This window comes from Diplotaxodon limnothrissa, linkage group LG19 (genome assembly GCF_057381915.1).
Source record: "Diplotaxodon limnothrissa isolate DT_005_m linkage group LG19, D_limnothrissa_male_GT1.1, whole genome shotgun sequence".
NCBI classification, from domain to species: domain Eukaryota; kingdom Metazoa; phylum Chordata; class Actinopteri; order Cichliformes; family Cichlidae; genus Diplotaxodon; species Diplotaxodon limnothrissa.
In genome coordinates, this window is record NC_140614.1 from 26,465,832 (window position 1) to 26,483,958 (window position 18,127).

The window sequence follows — 18,127 nt, forward strand, 5'->3', positions numbered from 1 at the left end:
TTTACAGTTCAAATCCTTAATCTTACACTGGAGCCATGGTGCAACTCATCATTTCATCCATCGTCTGCAATACTGACAATGCCAATATACGATTCAAACAGCGGGTCATTGGGGCTGTTGTGTGCCTGAGACAACCATGTTAGCAAATCTGCTCTCACTAACATCATAGAGAGCCAAATGCAGAAACGCTATCACTTTACATCATTTTTCAAGTATAATTCAATTAGATATAGCTAAAAGCAAGCAAATAAAGTCTGTTCTGGTTCTGGTTAAGAGACCATAAGGGTATATTGCTTACCGTTTTGATTTTGTACAATCCCTCAGACATGAAAGGAAATGGAGACAGTCATACATTACTGGTGTAACTCCAGAACACAAGCTGGTGTTTAAGTGACAGTGGTGCAAGCACTAACCTTGGAAATGTTCACATCCTTCAAAACAAATATCCAAATTACTTCCAACAGTCTCCCAGCCTGACTTGGTTGCATGTCACACACTCCTCTTGTTTCCTGTCTAGATCGACTGTTCTACTGGGGGAATAAACACCCCAAAATAAGTTTTAGTTGTAGCTCTACTTGGCCAAAATTCTTCTTTTTCCTACTCCCACTTACTACATAAAACTGACATAAAAGCATTTCATGGCTCTTGAAGTAAAAGCTGCACTTTAGCAAGTCTATTTTTATGGCTTCACCATAGCAGCATTGTGCTGCTTCACTTCCCCTGGTCAGGGCAGCTAGCATGAGAAGGAGCTCCAAAAGCAACGTTGGCATGGAGGAGAAAACCAGCAAACCCGGCCCTCAGCGGCCCTTAACAAAAGGCAGCAGTGTAGAGATCCTCTCAAAAGTAAAAGCCAACCAGAGAAGAAGAGGGGAAAGGGCAGAAAGGAGGGGGAAAAGGCTGAAAATAGTCCAGCAGTCTGAGTCTGCATACATCAATGCCACAATGACGAAAGCTCCAAAAAGAAGCAGACTTGTTAATAGATGGATGGCTGGAAGAATATGAGGAGGGATGCCTTGAGGGGAAGAAACGCATATTAGCAGTTTTAAATATTGTGGGTGAAAGCAAAAGAACAAACTCAGGAGGAACGTCATGTGACACCAAGCAAGGGAAGCAAAGGTCATACACATCAAATTGTGACAACTTAATTACCTTTTCCATTCAGCAACTTATTTCAGAACTTTCTGAAAAGGCACAAAAAAAGTATCTAAACATCTAAAAACAAGACAAAATAGCAAAGGATAAGAGAGGGTAGGAGACACAGAAGAGGGGATAAGTATGTAACAACCCGCCTGTCTGTCTGAACATTCCTCTCTCGGAGAACATGTATATTTTCTGATCACAAGAAAAATAATCCGCAAGAGGAATTTTATTTTGAGAGCCGCCCCGTAGATCCAAGGCCTACAGCAGGCCAGGGAGTAGTGTGTGAAAGCGAGTGTGATGGCGAGACTGTACATGTTCCTCTCACACGCTCAGTCACGATTTAAGTGTTAAATAGTGAAAACACCGCATGTATCACCGGGCAGATCGCTTGCAAAGGAAGAACATTTGAGGATCCACACTGCTCAAGTCACACATGATCACATGAACAAAACTTCACAACCTCCCCCGACACACATACACATAAGATATATGAGGTTACACTTCAGCCAAAATTGATTTCGGAGTTCTTCTTTTGAAGACGTTGATACCGCTATCACTCATCCAAAGTCCATTTGTTTTAACCGCAGTCATCTCATGTGCGACTGTAAGGAATCTGACACTAAAATATAGTTGGCAAGCAAAAGCAGGCAGCTACATATTTTAAACTAGACTGCGAAGCATTTAAGTAGTTTTACATTTTAATAAGTAAGCAATTTTGCACTTTAGCTAAAATAAGTAGATCGATACCAATCTAATGTATCTTTAAGCCTACAGCTGCTAGCCAATCAGAGCTGGGGAAGCACAAAGGCTGGAAACAGGAGGAAACAGCTGACCTGGCTCTGCCCAAATGTGACAAAATTACTAATTAACAAGTGATATCTTGTTTGTTCAATCTGTAGTGAAACAAAAAGGTAGAGAGTGAGACACAGGGAGTGGTTCCATTTCAAACTGTTAGGTCCAAATTAGAGAAAAAGGGATATCGTAAGCAGCAAAGTGCAGTATTATAGGCAATCATCTGTGAATATCCCAGAGTAAAGTAAAAGTAAAAGCATAACTGATGAAGTCTGATTAAGATAAGATAACCTTTATTAGTCCCACACGTGGGAAATTTGTTTTGTCACAGCAGGAAGTGGACAGTGCAAAAGTTATGACGCAAAAATTAGAATACAATAAGAATAAATACAGTACACAGCTGTACAGAATAGAATAAAATAATATACTATATACAGTAGAATAAAATAGAATAAAAATATACAATAAGATAAAAATAGAATACGAATGCTATATACAACTGAGTAAAAATACAACGATGCCAGAAAAGATTATTGCACTTAGTGTTATTGCACATGTGTGGATGTGTGTGTTTGTTCAGTTAAAGTCTTTGTTGTGGAGTCTGACAGCAGTGGGGAGGAAAGACCTGCGAAATCTCTCCGTCCCACACCGTGGGTGCCGCAGTCTCCCACTGAAGGAGCTGCTCAGTGCTGTCACAGTCTGCTGCATGGGGTGGGAGACGTTGTCCAACAGGGATGACAGCTTAGCCGCCATTCTCCTGTCACTCACCACCTCCACTGGGTCCAGAGGGCATCCTAGAACAGAGCTGGCCCTTCGGATCACCCTGTTCAGTCTCTTCCTGTCCCCAGCAGAGATGCTGCCGCCCCAGCAGACCACACCATAAAAGATAGCAGAAGCCACCACAGAGTCATAGAAGGTCTTCAGGAGGATTATGATGCAGAGCAACCAATGAACCTTGGTACAGATTCTTCAGCTTGCTGGGACTCTAAAGCTGGAAGGATGTTAACACCTTTCCTCTGAAGAACATTTTCCCCACATTTGTGTTAGCACACATTCGACTGGGTTCATATCTAACAATAAAAAAAACAAATTTTGCATTTTTCACACTGAAAACGAACACTTTGTTCTGAACGTTTATTCGTGTTTTTCCTTCATCACATTTCTGCCGTGGAGGTTCCCAATTCCAGATTTAACGACTGAGATCAAAACAAAAGACACCCGGCACATCAAAGAAAAACGACAAGACGGCACACGCATTCGTTAGTGTCTCTCGGGGCCTCGCCCTAATGTGGCGGCACCTGTATGAGGACAAATAATTACTGGATATTACAAGTTATTCACTCTCTTGTGAGTTTAATCCACAGTCCTTAGCTTGTGTGAAGAGGAGTTATTATGAACTGAGAAAAAGATTTAATCACCTAAAAGTATTACCAAGTGGACATTTTGGCAACCGCAAATTAAAGTCAATAAAAGCTGCAGGTTAAGAATAAAGCTGTACACTCTTGACTCGTGACCTCACCGTGAACTGGACCGGTATCGCCATAGCAAAAGCCTACCAACCACCGTCACGTCAGTCAGCGGCCATTGACTGCAAATACCAGACTAAAATATTATGATTTCTGTAACTATAAGGCCACAGACAAGAGGTTGAAAGAGACATATTGCAGCTTTAAGCACATAAACACTTATTAAATTGTAGAGATGGTACCCAAAGCATACAAACCATACTGCTGGGTGAAGGACTTTGGTTCAACATTTAGCCTTTTATGGACATGATTGAGGTTACAGCGATGCTGGTTACTTAGACATCTGTGTTTGGTGTGTAGGTGGCATGAGGTGGTGTTTGCCCATCTTTTTTTACCACCTGCGTTGGTGGCTTTTAACCTTTAACTTGATCATTGCAAGGCAGTGCGCACCATCTTCCACCAGAAGCATCACGAGACTTAAACAGAGCATGATGTTCACCTTTCTTCTGTCCAGAGCTCTAGGAAGAAGAACATGTCTCGAATCCAGACTGCAATGGCTCCTGAAATATGCCAAATATGCCCCTGAACACCCCCCCCCCCCCCCCGCCCCCTTTTCCTGAGGACGTAAGCCTGTTTCATAGTCCACCCTCCTTCCCTGCTCGGCCCCCAACCCACAGCATTCCTGCGTTTTACAGAGCTCCGAACGCACACATTCTTATAATCACAGATGACCCACTCGCATAAAAAATGTTAAGGACATTAATAACACAAGTTTCCACCCAGCTGACCCAGACATGCCTTTTAAGGGTAAGCGGTTCAGATTTCTCTTTTCATTAACTTCCAAAAATACTCCTGGACCAGGCAGGGCAAGAAGGGGTGGGGTGGGGGTGGGGGGGTGAGAGGGGAGAAAAAAAAAGAAAAAAAAAAAAAGGTAAGTAGGGGGTTCTCTCCCCTCTTCAGGAAAAGGAGAAGGAGAGAGTGAGTGAGACAAGATAACAATCGGAAGGAAAGTCAAAATATTGGCCAGTTAACGAGGAGAACAACTGGAAAAAAAAATAAAAGTGCGTCTGAGGAATTTACTAGTTATGTCTTAACTTTAGCTCTCCCCTGTTAAAACGCCTCAGTCCCTTCCTCCAACTCCCTCCCACCCTCCCTCCCTCCGCTTTGCTGTGCTTCCTACACGCTTTTGAAGTCGGTTTCCTTTGCACTTCCTCCCTCTTTTCTTCCAGCATCGACAGGATAGCCATTTTTTTGAGGAGCCTGTACAGTGCAGGAACAGAACAGGCTCACAGGGGACTTTCTGTAAAAGAGCTTGTTGGAGGCTGAAACTGGAACGTAATCCCACGCAGGAACCAGTAGGAAAAAGTAAAAATTACCCAGAGGCAAACCATTTCCCTGTCAGGTCAACCTGAAAGCATGTAAAAGGCAAAAACAGCAGCAGCACCACCACCACCACCACCACAGTGACCCACATTATCAGTGAATGTGGTCCAAACTCCAAGCCATGTGGGGCAGCCGGCTGATTAAACATTAGAGGACTTATTAAAAGGAAGATATCAAGATACATGAAAGGCCACAGCTCCTCTTCATGAACTAAAATGCCCTCATCTATGCATCTGCTAAACTTTCTCTGTCCTTTGGATGGTTGCAGGGGTGGAGTCTAGTCCTAATATGCAGATATAGAACCACCCTTGCTCGCACACACCTACACCCATTTACCTAAAGATGCCTTCGGATGCTGGAGTAAGCCGGAGTATGCAGAGATAACTCGTGCAGACACAGCACAGAGTGAAAACATGCCCGATCCATAGCTGGAGCAACACGCCAGGTCCCAAAATCTTCTTGCTGTGAGGCAACTGTGCTCACCAATACGTCAAAAAAATAGCCATTATGACACAACTTATCTTCAGTGTACCTGTGATAAGCAGCAACAAGATTTATTGGTATTGTTTGCAAAAGATAGACAAGGAGCGAGATAGGAGACTTTAAAAAGCTGGCTTGCATTAGAAACCCGGCTCTGTTAAATCTGAAGACTAAACAAACTGCAGACTACCAAACGACTGTGGCCCTGGGAACAAAGGCCAAATGTAAAAATTTGTGAATCAGCATGAAGTTAACCACAAATAGATTACATTCCAGTTTGCAGTTATGGACTGGATGCTACATGCATCTTCTCATTTGGCAGACGGTTGAGAATCTTAAATGAGGACCAGATGAGGATTTGTGTTTCCCTTCCGTGGCTGCATGTGAAGAATGCTCACATGGTCAACATCAGGGCCGCTACTTGGTTTTGGGGATGAGCGTGAATGAATTAGGACACCTGAAATATGGCAGTGCGATTTAAAACTTGCGGATAATTCTTAAGAAAAAGTCTTTGAGTCTGTGAGAATAATGCATTTGTTATTGAGATTATACTGATCACAACCACGCCTTTTTGGTTGGTTAATATCTCAGCATAGCATGTTTTACTAAGGTGACTCTAGAAACTAGGTCAAAAAGGCAAGCATTATGGTGCAGCTCTCCAATAAGAGTGGAAAACAAGGAAATAGAAACGTGCCCTGTAAACTCAGACTTCGGGTTCAGCAAATGTTTGAAAAACTCCCCTTTTCCCCTCAAACTCGACGAATCACAGTTCTCTGGCAGCACTCACTGATGCATATATTTTATCTGGTTTAGCATTAAACCTGCTCAATCTGGCACATTTTTCCTTTCTTAACCCCCTGTTGCTGGAAAAACTTTCATAACCACCCAGTAACGCAACACAATCTTTTACAGGTCACTAAATACTTGATACGCTCCTTTGACCAATGGGTTAAATGAGTGGCAGGGCTAGATGATATTTGCTACAATGGATGGGAATCCCATAGCAGCTCCAAATTTTCCAGCTCTTTGGAACTGTATGTCTCAAAGCTTATCACTTCTATCTATAAATGCTTGCATGCTTCTTTGACATTTGCACGACCATACAGCTTCTGCACACCCAATTCACATCCAAGCCTTTGTCTACCGTTTCTACACTGTGGTCCGACGCAGTGATAAAAAAAATGTTTGTGCTGAGTCTGAATACCTGTACGGGCCTACTACTCATAATTCTGTTAAATAAAACGAGTTATGAGTAAAGAAATGGCCAAAAGTTGTTGATTTCAGTTGTGATCAGACAAAGGATGGATAAATCCAAAGCATGAAAATAAAAGTAAAGCAGTTTTATTTTGAAATTAAAAAATTCCGAACCAATTTCGACATTCCACAAACAAATTCGTGCAGGATTGGTGGAGATTTTAATGTACCGGTAAATCATGACAAAATACAATCAAGATTTTAACCTTTAAATCGTGCATTAGCATGAAATTGTACTGCAGATGCTCCACAGTCACGTACACCTACAGCTGCAAACAAATGAGATAAGTGCAATATTGAAACCTCCGTAAGTGGCCATTCAACTACATGATAAAAAAGCCCTCGAGAGGAGTTGCGAAGCTGTTTGGCACACTATGAAAGACTAACAATGGAGATTCGTTTACACTTACACACACACTAGAAGGGGTATCAGCAGAATCCATTCTTGTCTTGACATTCTTACAGAGTGAGAGCATGTATTAGTGTGTCAGCGTATGAGTTATTATCAAGTTGTGTGAACACTCAGGGCTAAAATGTACCTCTGGCTACTGCTCGCTGAGTGACTGACACTCTCAGCCTCTAGGATCTGATGACAGCACTAAGCAAAAGTACCTTCAAATGCAGAAATACCTGCGTAGGCTCACATAAAGTGAGCCCATGAATAAACAGAGAGTTCAAAAAGTTTGAACTCCAGCTGGAATCACAGAGCTCTGCCCTGTTTCAGGCCCGTCACTGCTGATCAAAATCAACTGAAAATCAAAAAAAGCAAACCAAGATCAAAATAATTCAGCACCTGGAAAAAGACAAGTTATGTTCTGTTTATAACTTCTGCTTTTAGTTCATTGTTTTCATTTTTCCCCCTATTCATTCACTGTTCAAACAGTTAAAGACAGAACTGCACACAGAAACATGTGTAAACATCTGCGGTATCCGCAGCTTGTTTTTTATTTTTATAATTAAATAATAATTTAAGACTGAAACCTTTCAGTTAATGAATTCTTAATGTGCACTCTGATGTTTATGATCATAAAAGGGGAATAAACAACGCAGGTTTTCCACAAAGGAAATCCTGGAAGCTGAGCGTGTTTTATCATTTATGCTTTAAAAATAAACAGTGTTGGGGAGTAACGGAATACATGTACCGCCGTTACGTATTTAAAATACAAAATATGAGTAACTGTATTCCGTTACAGTTACCGTTTAAAAAGGTGGTATTCAGAATACAGTTACTTTGTTGAAATAAATGGATTACACTGCGGTACTTTCCTGTTTCATTTTGTCACGGGCCAGGACTGTTTGGGTTTTGTTTGACAGCTACGTGCTGTTGTTCCAGGCGGCAGCGCTACGGTTGCCATGGTTACAGGGCGACGCTCTCTCTCTCTCTGCGACTGTGTGTTTCCTAGGTGAGAGAGCGCCTTTTCGTTGTTGTTGTTGTTGTTGTTGTGCTAAGCTAACAGGCAGAATGCTACAAGCATAGCTCTAAAGAATGTAGCATCATGGGCAGTGTAGTCCGTGTTGCAGAGAGAATGGACTGCCATACACGTTATGGGTCTGTGAGCGCGAGGAGGGAGATAGAAAAAGGGGAGTGGAAAGGTTGGAGTTGTCATCGAGGAAAAACGGGAGCTGGAAGCATGTAAATATAATAATAACCACTTCAGCCAAGCTATTAAGACTCGACTGTACACCGTGTTCGTGTTTTCCTCCGAAAACAATAAGTTCCGTTGGAGCAGTCTTTCAACGCCTCTCTCTGTCTCTCGCAAGAAAAGTTGACCCACACAACAAAGTAAAGCTAGTTTTCGGCTACGAGCCGACAGGGACCCCGCCGTATTAGTCAGAGGTCCCTTTACTACAGTTCGGAGTCGCGGACCTTCAGTAATAGTAATAAATCACATGGCAATAGTACATTCACGTTGTTGTAAAAAGCATGATAATATATTAAGTAATCCAAAGTATTCAGAATACGTTACTGTCATTGAGTAACGTAACGGAATACGTTACAGAATACATTTTGGGGCATGTATTCTGTATTCTGTAATGGAATACATCTCAAAAGTAACCTTCCCAACACTGAAAATAAATGACACTGTCAACTGTCAGATTAGCTGCATGTTGATCTTCTCAGATGACTAACTGATTGATTCACTACTCCTTTCAGCTCTTTCTACTTTAAACACATACACACACAGACACACGACATGTACAATGTCCAGTCAAAGCCTCACGCTGCCGTCATCGTGGCACTAAGCCATCTTCCTACAAGTCTGCTTATACACAGACAGCAGCTCCAGCTGGCCTGCATATTATCAGCAGCAGCCCTTGTCCCGGATACGGAGTCATTTATTGCATTATCACAAAACACACACATTCATAAAATGTTATGTGCTCACAGGATGAGTGTGGGCTTCAACAGAAGGCGCTCAGAGATCATGATTCATTTCCACTACTTCAAGTAGGCCCCTGGTAGGTTCGTAACAACATCACTTTGCATCCTGCGCTGCTCTATTCCTGGGTGAGAGGGTTACTGAGGGTGAAAGAGAGAGTCTACCTCTAAGAATAACCAACACCATCCGGTCCCAATTCTAGACGAGCTATCTATTACAGCATATTAGGATGTATAGGTTATGCTGCTCGTGTGGGTGCTGACTCTCCCATTTATACCTTTGAGGACTCCTAGAAATGCACCGCTTTCCATTAATCTGATCATATCACGTTCACACAACTTTGCAAAGCTTCAGACCGCAATCTGACCAGGTCAGACTAACGTAGCTGCACGTGTCCGACCTGCAAGTAATCTGTGGCTCTCTCTGTGTCTGAATGAAGCCACGAGGAACACGAGGAGCGACCTACTCAATTAATACAGTGCTATAATCTGCTATAATTCTAATTGTGACACACAGAGATGGGCGAGAGTCTGGGTGATGAGAGAGAGACCACAGAGCAGAGAAGGGTCTAACCTACGATAATATGCAGTTACTGAATAGAAATCATGATTCTATAGGTTTTAGAGTTGTTTCTTATGTGCATAACAGGGAATAACAACAAGAGGCTTAGCTGTTTCACATTTACTATAAATGTAATTATCTGAAATAATCAGCCCGGGGGGGGGGGGGCGCAATAAAGTGCATATATATGATTTTCCAGATGTTAGAAATCAAGAAAAATAATAAGCTGATCTCCAATGAAAACAATGTTCATTTAATAAACTGTTGAACTTTGCTACTTTGTGTTTTTGTCCCCCTCCATTTTTTGATATCATAGGAAAAGGACTGACAGCTATAGTACGGTAGTTCCTTCAATCAATCACAGCAATGACAATATGCGTTCTTATTTCTTTGCACTTGCAACGCATGACGTCAGTGCCAATGTCGTGTAATTCCACACTGATGTGTGATCGCGCAACACTCACAGGAGGGAGTGTGCATAAACCCTGATGTCCGGAGTGGCAGTAATATTACCGTCGACAGGCTTGGGTTTGACATTCCCGGTGGTTTGATTTTCCCAGGCAGAAAACCTCAATATTTTAATTTAATCCCCAGAGCATTTATTTAGCCACTCCGTAATCCACAGGTCCAGTGCTTAGTCTGATAATTACCCTTATTGGACACCCATAATGATTAGTTTTTGGTTTCACCCAAAGCAGTGCAGGCAGTTTCATAGGGCGGTCGCAGCGCTTTGCGGAGTGGAAAACCAATCATGCGTGCTATAGCTCAGGTCATAAAAGAGGAGAAAGAGGTATGATTATTACTGCGAATGGCAGGCGACAATCCCCGGAGGGAAAAAAAAAAAAAAGTGCTGCAAACTCTTTGTGCAACTTTCACTTCTTGGCATTCATTGTAAAGATTGCAGAACAGGTGCTAGTAGTGCTGACACTTCTGCTGTGTCAACATTAACAACTATCATTGTGCTGAGCAGTGGTGTCAAAGAGGGCATCTGCTGTGAAATATCCCCCCCCTGCAAGAGCCAACTGAACCGAACCAAACCAAACTTTGAGCGCATTTTCCGGGGAATGGACGCGCCAGAGATCAGACATTAATCAGGGGAAATTTAGACATCTTACTCCTCACTTCGCTGTTACTCTCATTTGATTTTCCCCTTTACATTTCCACCCCAACATTTCCAAACTGACAGCATAAACTGCCAACATTCCCTCCACATGCGGTTTAATAATCCCACCCAGAAGTACCAAAATAAGCCCTTTTTGCGCATCTACCACTGTGACAAGCTTCCCTGCAAATGCCTGTCCGAGCTGGTAGCTCAGCTGGTATGTTCTACAGCTGGCTGGGAGTACGAGCCTTACTGGAAATTCATCAGGGATTTTTTTTTTTTTGTCTCCTTCATGTCTCAAACAGGTCAAGGCAGGTCCCCTCCATCTCCTCCCTTCCCCTCGGTGCTCTTTATGAGCCCCACCTGGCAGATTAGTATTCCACCACCACAAGTACCTTTTCTGCTGTTTACACATGCGCACACATTCATCTGTCACCGTTCTGGTGAAGGAATACAGGACACACACTGTTCAGACTACGCCCCTACCACCACCAGCACCACATTGTTTTCACACGTGTAGGCCGATACTCAAACAGAATAAGGATGTATTGTCATGTTAGTACCTTTAACAAAACATCCGAGGGCAGCAGGACATTGCAGTTGTTTTAGTTGTCCTTTAACGTGGCAATTTCAGTTATATTAGTTGATGGAAATGCCTGATTTTGCATTTGCATTCCAGTCTAAGAAAGGCCCAGACAATTGGGTAAAAACTGTTATCAGTCAGTATTGGTCTTCTTGAGTAACACTAGATAGTTTTGCCAAAAAACAGTCATGTATATATTCGTATTTTTATGTTTCCCTGAGACAAAAAGAGAAAAAACACTCAGATTGGACCAGAATTTCAAGAAAATGTCTATAATTTAAATAGGTTATATGTTTCTTATAGGCTAGATTGTCCACTGTTTAAACAGCTGTGAAATGGATCAATTAACTCTATTCTAACAAGGGAGTTTAAACTTTCCTTACCAACTTGAAAATAAGCTCATTCAGTAGGTGGTCTGTGTGCACCATAGGCTGGTCTATATGTGGCCCAAGGATGGCTTTGAGCCCAGTTTGTGGTTTTTTAGTATGTAGCTTACAACTGAGCGTAGGCAATATATATATTGTTTGCATGGCACTCAACAATCACATATCATCATATTGTTCAGTATAAAAACCTTCCGATATGGCAGCAGAGTCCAGACCATCGTACATTCACAGCACTGTGCCGCAGAGTACTCACAGCTGAGCAGACAGCCATGCAAAGTTAAGACATGTTTTCGGCTATGTATTTCACAACTAGTTTGTGTAATGCATTGCTTCAAAGATAATAAACAATGACCACATCACATCCCCTTGTCAACACAACTCCAACATGGGGCAGTGTTTATATCACAATTATTTACTCCCTACACTCTGAAAAGTCTGAGTACATGCAACACACACACACACACACACACACACACACACACACCAAATGTCAAGAACACGTCCAAGCAGCCTCCACACTTCTACTCCATGTTCCTACAGCCCGGGCAGTCAGTCTGAAAGGACTGACGTTACTATGTGCGTAAAGCAGTAAAAAAAACGTATCGAGTGCAGAAGCAGATAAATGCAACCTCATAACAAAAATGCCAAGTGTTACCAAAAGAAGATATGAACGGTTTATGTGCGGCAACATTTTAACCACCTGAGGTTTTCCTGCAGAGCTGGATGCTTCAATTTGGCTTAAGAACGACGACGAGAAGGAGGAGGAGGAGGGCTGAAAAACTTGCCGCAGTTCAGACTTCTGCAGTCCGGACTCCTCGAGTCTCAACAAGCCGCTGTGTGAATCCCCAAATATACACTCCGCTTCTTCCTCAAACACAGAATAAAGACTCAAATTTACCTCAGCAGTTCCACCGCCGGGTCCGGAAAACGCAACGGTAAATCCACAACTTCACGCGGGCTGAGCTCGTGCGGACGGTAGGGCTCGCTGCAGCCGACACGGCCGGGACAAGTTCATCCGCATATTCTCATTCAAGACCAGAGAGTTGGAGGCGATAGGGGGGGAACCGCTTTCTGCTTTCCCCCTTTCCCTCAGTCGCTTTCGCTGGTCCTTTCCTCTCGGATATTCCCCTCCCTGGTCCTTTTGAGATCAAACCATCACATTCCACCGCGTCCTTAACAATGAAAAAAGGTGGGTTTTCCTTTTCTGTTGCCGGAGGACCCACCCCTCGGGATGACTCTGCCCGGTCTGACCGCAAAGAGAACGCCCTTCCCGGCGTCAAGGTCCCGCCTCTCTCTCCCACAGAACATACACAAGCCAGGCCGGTGAGGAGGAATGAATCCGAGCTGGATCCTGCATAGATGCAGGCTACTGCTTGTGTCTGAGCAAACGTATCATAAAAACCAGTTGTCTGTGAACGCTGCATGAACTATTGTTTTATGGCATTTATACCATTTGCAATAGAAGTGACAGAAAAGTCACGGGCTCAGCAGCACCTGTAGCATCCCACAACACTTTCAAAGATCATATCCATATAATTAGGATCCCCCCAAGAAAGTACTGATTACCACAAAAAATATTGGGGCTATAATATAGATGAAATGTCCAAACAGTATAAGCTTGTTGGGTTCTATCAAATGTCTCTAAATATGTATGGACTAACCATTATACAAAACCAGTCAAGACCACAGTCTTCCCTTACGGGAATAATTAGTATGAGTTCACCTCTCTATTCCCTCTCTTTCAGCTCTCAGAATGTGGTTGTTTAATACGCTGGTGCCACTTGAATGAATACTATAGCATTGTTGTTTGTTGTGCTTTCTTTTTTCCCCATGTGTAACTGTTTGCCAATAGTAATGACTTGTCACAGCCGTCTAGACAAATACACACAAACTAGTCCTGGTTTTCCCCAGAAAGTTTTGGAACAGAGGTGTATTGTTCGCTCTGTTTCTGCAGCACGGCCATGAATTCTCCACTGGGTGTTTATTATCTTTTAGTTGCATGACACTGGAAGGCTGCAAGATGATAAAATATGAATGAAATGTGATAGGCAGCCAGCCAATTAGGTGACGTCATGCCCACACAAACACTCACTCACATTAAGGAGATTGTTTTTGTGTTCCTTAAACAGTTTTGCATAATTCCCAAGAAGCGTAGCTTTATTTGACAGCACGTGATAACACTATTAAAACAAAACCCACGCTTCTTTCATTGGTTGTGCTGTTTCCCACTAACATACCTCTGTCTCAGAAGTCATTCTAGTCGTGTAACTTGACACAATGGGCTAAGAGAGATGTAAATAATGTTTTCACTCTCGGCTGGTGGGGAAAGATACCAGAGATACCAAGGAATCAAAGAGAAATTAAATCCTTTCAGATGATGCTGAAATCCAGAGGCATAGCTGGGCATGCCTGAATGCCACTGCATGAGAAGCCAAACACAGGTGTACCTGAATATGCATGAGCGCCTATGTATTTTTTATACGCTTGATAGGTGTTTGCATATATATATATATCAATATACTTGTCTTCTTCAAAGACAAATAACACAGTATGATAAAAACCTGTAGGATATGGTTTTATTTCTGACTTTCAAGAGCTACTGCTCTGCTGTGCGCATTAAAATAACCATTGATCTTTAAAAAAATCTATCAAGGCAATAGAAACTGAGATGACATGTAAGTAAATGGAAAACGGCTTGTTTTATAAGCACGAGTATCGGTCATGTTTCATCCATCTTGAGAGGGTTGGCTCATGCACAGACAAGCTTCTGTCATTTTGGGAATTTGCCTTAATATATCAAGTGATATAAATGTGAATGCATTGCACAGACTGCGATCTAATGCATAAGGACAGGGTTACAGGGGAATGTAATCCCCTACACCGCATGACTCTAGCACGCAGACACAAGCTGATTCAGGAAGAGCAGGTTTCTAGCCAACATCCTTCCTAAACACAAACACCCTTCAACAGCCAGAAACTTTTTTGTTCCAGTAAGAAGTTATGGGTGAACAGCAAAATTTGAAATTGAGTCAAGTAAAGAAAACAAAAAACAAAAGAAAAAGGTTCCCAAGCAGACGCCGGCATTGTTTTGCTCTTTGTGATTCCCATGTTAGGCATTTTATCTTAACTACAGTAGCTTGCAGCAGTTGCAACAGCAGATAATCTCTGATAATCCCATGTAGCACACTAAAAATTACAAGCAACCAGTAGCAAGGAGTGTGAGGGTTAGGCCAATAGTCAACCCATGATATGCATTTGACTACAAAACAAGCATGAAAGAAATTAAATGAGAGCAAAGTGGAATCTCCTGCCTAAGCAAATATGGCTTATGGTGGAGCTTTCCTGCTTTATATCCTTTTTATAGTGAGGATAAGGATTAATGTGCTTAATTCACTGTCCTCTCAGGGTGGGTTATAGCCAGTATAAACAGATGTAACCCTGATGGATCAAAATGTGGGGCAGCTTGTCATGTAGAAAAACACTAATCGACTGCCATCAAGCAACCGTTGTGTTTGAAGGGGCCATATTCAAGACGGCATTCCCTCATTGTAATAATAATAATAATAATAATAATAATAATAATAATAATAATAATAATAATAATAATGTGTGGCTTGCAGTTGCTTAAACAGTCTTTTCCACTTAAAGCAATAAGAGTTAACATCTAACGGCTCTTATTAAGTTCTGATATTTGAAGTCTTAATTTGGAAATACTCAGAATGTCTCATGGGAGAGGAGCGAGAGGGCGAGCGCTCCAAATCCTTTGATACTTAAAAAAGTCATGTCCTACTGTCAGGTCTTATATCATCTGGAAGTACAGATGCCTCAGTCTGTCCTGTTCACCCTCCCATGGCCCTCTCTTTCTCACTGCAGGGGGACATTCCTCAATCCTCAGCCTCTGGCATGCAGTAAATCTGCCTGAGAGAGACCTACTCTCTCAAGCCTGCCAAAAACAATCTGCTAGGAAAGACGTGCGGCTATTTATCAAAACCCAACCTCATGTTTGCCTTTTGTTCTCCTGACAAGCGCACAGAGCCATCAGGAATAAAATATCTTGTGTAAAATAGAAGTCTTTCTTGTCTGCCAGAGGAGAACTACCTCAAGGTCGAGCTGTGGTGACGGAGCCACTGTGAAAAAGGTGTTAATTGGGACAGGAGGAGCCTCACACAGGCTGCGCCGTCCTTTATTTAAAACCGACTTTTGAGTGCATAGATCTTACAGGTGGAAAGTAGCCGTAGCTGGCAGCGTTCCTAAAATTTGTCTTTGCACACCTGGATCTTGGGATGAAGGATTCCTTAGACTGACCTGTGCAGTAGTGCTGAACATCAGGGGTCACCTGCATGAATCTGTGTTGGACTCTTTTTGATTTTTCCTGGCTGTTTAAAGGCCGTGCAGAGAACACTACATGAGAAAAGGAATCAGGGCCTGCAGGTAACGGACAGTGTAAAGTCTGTGAAATAATTTGTGAACTTTTGTAGGGCATGGGCATGAACCATGCCACACCCAGCATTTACCTCCTAAGCTAGTGTGCACATGTAACGTGTACAGTATATTCATGAATTAGGAAACACAAAAGCCAAATACAGTAAAAACAAAGAAAAGCAACACAGAACAGTGCAACTACTATGTACTGAAGTGCCATAAAACAAGAGGCAGCAGATTATTCATGACAGTTTGAGTTTAAAATGATCCAAAACGGAGTTCTGGGTTCATTTGTGTAAGTAAGGAATTCCACATGTCGACGCTCCAAACAGAAATTACGATTTCCACAATGGCACCCATAGATGCTGCACATGTTACTGAGATTTATACAAAAAGCTTTAAGAGGAAGCTCACTGCACACCCGGGGAGCCAAATTGTGCAAACATTTATATTATACTTTTATGCTACTGAATATAATAAAATGACCAAAACTAAACGCTGTCGTTGTGTGACCTTACTGACTTATTGTCCATAATTCTAATTGCCCATCTTTATAAGGGGCCCGATTTTTGCAGATGCTGCTTCCGACCAAGAAATAAAACAATAACTGAGAAGAAATGCAGTTAGCACCATTGTCTCACAGCAAGAAGCTTGGGGGCTAGTTCAAAGACATCCACATTTCAGCAATATTTGGCTCTAAATTGGCAACAGGTGTGAATGCTAGAGTGGATGGCTGCCTCTCTGTGTTAGCTCTATGAAAGCCTGGCGACCTGTCCAGGGTGTACTCCGCCTCTCACCCTATAACAGCTGGGATCCAACTTAACCACAACCCTAAATTGGATGGATGGATGGATGGAGAAATCATATTATCATCTAGTTTGCCTTTGCAACCTTACTCACCTTTTCGACTTGTTTCTCAAATCTTAAGATGGGAATCTAAAAGAATAAATGGATATTAAACCTCTGAATTCTGTTCCATCCATTGTCCATTAATCTTTAGATCTGACTCAGTTTGAGAACTGAGCTCTGGAAGAAAAACAAACTGACACCATTTTCTTATTGTTGAGCATGTTTTCAAACCATGCGCTGCCATGGACTGTAAATGATGGAGACATCCTTTATGCATTTTACTGGACTCCATTGTCCCAGTGCGCTGTGACTGTGGAGTCGATCTCTGCAGGACAAAGCCTTCAATATCACATTCACATAAATGCAACTCAGAGCTGCCACTTAACCCAGCCTGCATCATGTGTTTGGACTCTGGGAAGAAATCAGAGGACTCATGGCAAAAACCAACACAGGCAAGGGGACAAGCTGAAATTCAACACACTGAAAGGACCTCACTGGCTATTGTTTAAAATATATTCAAGAACATCACTTATCCACACTTTGAACCAAACCACATCTCATATAAGCTGCTCTCCGTTTCATGACCGAGACAAATCTCAGTGACTTACTGTGGAATCTTTTTGAATCCACACCCAAACCATGAGCAACAAGTTGCATGTGAAAAGATTTTTACAGTTTATACCCCGCAATGACACAGCATGTCTGGCAGTCATGAAGGGCACAACCACCAAAAAGCTCTGCTGTCTTGTTCCACTGCCAAGCCATAATTACAGCAATAAGGTTGGAGAGGCTCGTTAACCTTAATCTAGGAATTATACTGTGGCACCAGGGAAAGGAGGACGTGTTGTGTTGTGTGCTTGTACATAGGACCTGGAATTAGACATTTACCACAGAGGGGGGCTGGTGCTGCTTTGAACTACACCGAGTGAGAGTTGTGGTTCATGCAGTTCACAGAGTGCCGTATAGATCCTGCTTGAAACTCTTACCTACTGTGCACTGTTTGAAATGGAGGGAAAGTCCTTTTGTTAGCCTCTACCGCCATCGTGTGGTTTAAATGTAGCATTGCTCACTTATCTTATATACAATGTTTTGTTCATTAAGCCCCACTGACCTATGAATATCTCAAGGATAAAAATGGCAGCTAGCTGAAGGGAAGAACAAGTGTTGTTTCTACACATAATAGACAACTTAGCAAAAAACAATTTTAGCAGCCAGTCGCAAAGACATGAATTGTTACCATTTCTTTTGTTGAATATATGCACCAACAAGGTGATTCCCACAGAGATGTTAGCTGAAAACTTTCGAAGAAGTCGAAGTCGAAGAAGTAG

At 42.3% G+C, this 18,127-nt stretch overlaps 1 protein-coding gene across 1 annotated transcript in view; it reads right to left on the minus strand.

The window, feature by feature from the left end:
• luzp1 (leucine zipper protein 1) overlaps positions 1-12,689 on the minus strand; it is a 50,109-nt gene extending 37,420 nt beyond the window's left edge. Inside the window, exon 1 of the mRNA XM_085342530.1 lies at positions 12,229-12,689. The gene's annotated coding sequence lies outside the window, so the exon portion shown is untranslated. The remainder of the gene's footprint in view (positions 1-12,228) is intronic.
• Between the last annotated feature and the right edge of the window lie 5,438 nt (positions 12,690-18,127).